This window comes from Dendrobium catenatum, unplaced genomic scaffold (genome assembly GCF_001605985.2).
Source record: "Dendrobium catenatum unplaced genomic scaffold, ASM160598v2 fragScaff_scaffold_1564, whole genome shotgun sequence".
Taxonomy (NCBI): domain Eukaryota; kingdom Viridiplantae; phylum Streptophyta; class Magnoliopsida; order Asparagales; family Orchidaceae; genus Dendrobium; species Dendrobium catenatum.
This window is the reverse complement of record NW_021320026.1, coordinates 341135-345017: the sequence shown is the minus strand read 5'-3', so window position 1 is coordinate 345017 and position 3883 is coordinate 341135.

The following is a 3883-nucleotide window of genomic DNA, read 5'->3' as shown; positions in this document are numbered from 1 at the left end:
GTGAAAGATGCAAAGAAAAAAAAAACGTGATGAACTGTCAATTGACTTCAATCGTTCAAAACTATCAATTTGATCATACTCCATCTGAAGATAGGGCAAAATCATTCTAGTCACTCAAGTCGCCAAGGCTATTAACATGGCTCAGCAAGACTACTCGCCCAAGATTCCGCAGCTACTCGTCAGAATTCGGCTAGCTTTGTGAAAATTGGCCGGCAACTTCACTTGGAACTTAACCCTCACTTAGAAATTAGCATTTGGACTCTATATTACCTAATAGATATAAGTTGAATAAGACCATTCATTTACAACAAGCACTTTTTCGTTACTCAAATGTAGCTTCTCCTATAGCATTGAGACTCCACCTGAGCTTATAGGAGGTCAAATGATGAGCCAATTCTGTCGAATCATTTGCATAAACTTTGTACTTTTCCCAATCAAGTAAAATTCCATAACCTCACATTTTAGATTCCCTCCTTTTTTCCCTTGTTTCTTCCTCATTTTTGTCAAGAAAAGTTCTAGTAGGGCTGTCAATATATGACACGACCCGAAAACCCGACTCAAACCCGACCCGATTTTTTCGGGTTCGGGTCAACCCGAACCCGGTGGGTTCGGGTCAACCCGAACCCGAAACGGGTCGGGTTCGGGTTAAATATTTCGACCCATTTTAAATATCGGGTCGGGTCCGGATTGACCCGGAAACCCGATATTGACCCGGAATTGACCCGCTTCGACCTGCGCTGTCCAGCGATAAAGCGATTCGTGCAATCGTGCGATTTAATTTAGGCATTTAGCCATTCAGATTTTAGGGCACATTTCAGCTTTACGAGAGTTTCGTCTTCGTCTCCTTCCTGGCTTCCTGCGTCCTGCCTCCTTCACGGAGCTTCTCTCCTCGTCGCCTCGTCGGTGTCGTCGTCTATTCCTCTATTAGTATATGTTTAATCTCCTTCTTGCTCGAACCCCGAAGGCTCGAAGCTTTTCAGTTTGTTCCTTCTTGCTAATTAGTTGCTATCATTTTAGAATTATCTTGGTTGAAGACTTCAAGTATCATCCTTGTTCGGTTACTTCTTCTGATTTAAGCTGTTATGCAATTTTGCTTTTGATTTGCCGATTAGGGCTTAGGGTTTATTGTATCTTGGGTTGTATACTTGTATCAGTTGTTATCATTTTAGAGTTATCTTGGTTGAAGTATCACTGTAATTGAGTAATTGTAACATGTAAATTAATTGCAGATTTGTAATTGAAAAAATTTTCCCTTAGTTTTTACTTTTTAGCCATTTAAAACCTGTTTTAAATTTTTTAAAGTGCAGCTGGGTCAAACGGGTCGGGTCGGGTTGACCCGGACCCGAGGCAGGTCGGGTCCGGGTCAGCACAAATGACCTGTTTCAAGAAACGGGTCGGGTTCGGGTTGACCCGAATGGGGTCAGGTCAATTTCGGGTTGGACCCGAACCCGACCCGAAACCCGTTTTTGACAGCCCTAAGTTCTAGTAACTGCCCACGAACAAATTGGAATTAACCCCAAAATTAGCATAATTCTTATAATTTTGTTTAAGATTGACATAAATAATGCTAATACTCTTATATTTTTTGCTACATCTATTGAAAATATCATAATTCCAATCACTATCAAATCATGATTGATGTGTCATATACCAAAAATTAAATTGGATATTCCATTTCGACTCGATTAAACCTTGGTTAACAATAAATAAAATAAGTTGTTTTGCAATAATCTGATTAAATCCAAGTTAACCGTAAATCAATAAGTTCCACCCAAAATAACCTTAATCAATCCTAATTAACTATAAATAGAATTGGTATACTCCAAAATACTTATTTTTTCCTCAAATAACTCTAAATTAAACAAATAAACCCGACATACCTTAGTTCAATATCATTAACCCTAAATCAAAGTAGTTGAGTTGAAATTATCCAATTTAGTTCCAAGGTAATTAACCTTGTCGCTAGAAATTACCTGATCATTCTCAAAGTAACCCAATTAAAACAAATAACTTGGCAATTCTAATTGACTATAAACCAAAACAATTGACTTAGCCAAATTAGGTCACGAATGATTCTAAACTAATTAATAGATCCCACAACTCACTTCAAACATAGTTTTGAATTATATCATTTCAAATGAATTAATTTGATCATAATCAAACTAGTGACCCAAAACACTTTCCGCCACCCACATCAATTACATAAAAAATTCATGTAATGAAACAAAATATATATAAAAAAAAGAGATTTGTCAAGGCCCAAACAACCATAAACAAACTAATGCACTAATTGATGACTGAGGTAATGGCTCAGTATCTCAAATATGGTTTGGTATTTTGAAAACTTCAAATTGATTTAGCTAGACCTATCGAAAATGATCTCAACTACTGAAGGAGCGCATTTTGTGGGTGTTGTACGCTTACTTAGTTGTACAATAGAACGTTGTGCTTGTTCCTCTATTTATAATAAAGAAGTCCTCTAGTGAATAATACAAAAAAGAGCTTCCCACTCCATCATGATATTAGAACGAGGTTACTTAAACCTCAACCACTCCCCTTCTCTCTCTCCATCCTCAAACCTCGCCGACTTGCCTTTTATTTAACCGACAACTCAACTTCACACTTACAATACCACTACTAAATGGACCTCCCTTTTATGATCCCACCCACTAGTGACCAATCTCACTTATGCAAACCTCCACACAATGTGTCTCCTTCCCATGTGTAGCCAAGTGGCATGCCACCCATGTGCCATTACCATGCAGGTACTCCTATGCCTACTTGATGCACGTTCACAACTGTGTCCGCTTGCTGCATCACAAAATTCAGTCATCCATTACACGTCCTGTCATTTATTCACTATCATAGAGAACGAATACCTAATGCATCACTCATATATTGTTCTTAATGATTTGAGTTAACTATTGGATTACGAGTCTCCCTATCATGTTGTCATGGCCTCTTGACCTCATCTTAATTACTCAAACCCCTCTACCTTTGGTACCACAATCAAATTTAATAATATAAATTATATATTGTGATAGAAGTTTTTTTTCTCTTTCTTGTTAGTTCTCATAATAAGCTCCATCTCCTTGATGCTACTCCATATTATGATGACACATCAAGTTTTCAAAAGGGCAAGCATCTAACTATGTTGTTCTTATGTGGTTGGTCAACAGTCTTGAACCTTATGTTTCCCCCACTATCTTTTTCCAAAACCCTTACTAAAAAGATGTAGTACTTTAATATATTTCCAGGAAAGTAATAACTCTCATATCTCCACTCCATGATTTTTTTTTCTTTTAAGCAAAATGATATATAGCTCCATAAATATTATAAAGTATTTTAAAAGTGGAAAGGCTTGTTTTAGCCCTTCACTTCTGATATGACATTTAGCAAAATAGAATGATGAATTTCTCATCAACAAATTAATCTCAGGCCTATGTCCTTCTCTCTAGAGCATGTAATCTCAATTGATAACAAACTCCACTATTCCTAATATTAAAAACACTCACTCAAGTTCCCCTCATCACTGAGCTCTCAACTCCTCATTCCCTGACTCCTGAATAATTTGCCTTGGTTGTTGGCTTTATGAGTGGTCATGAACTCTTGGAGGTGGTGTATGAACTAGCGGCGGTTGTGTTGAAAGTCGTACTGCCTTTCTCTTTACACATATAACACAATCTAACAAAACATCCTCTTAAATATTACTAGAAAAAGTTCGAGTATCCCTCCAATTTTCCAACTAGTTTCAACAACGGGTGATACCCCTGCCAACTCCTTATGCTATGTCCTCCATCTCTATTATCTCTCAAGAAAACTATGATCGATTGTTTGAACAATCTCAAACATCCCACTGTTGGAGAATTTTTGTATCCTCAAA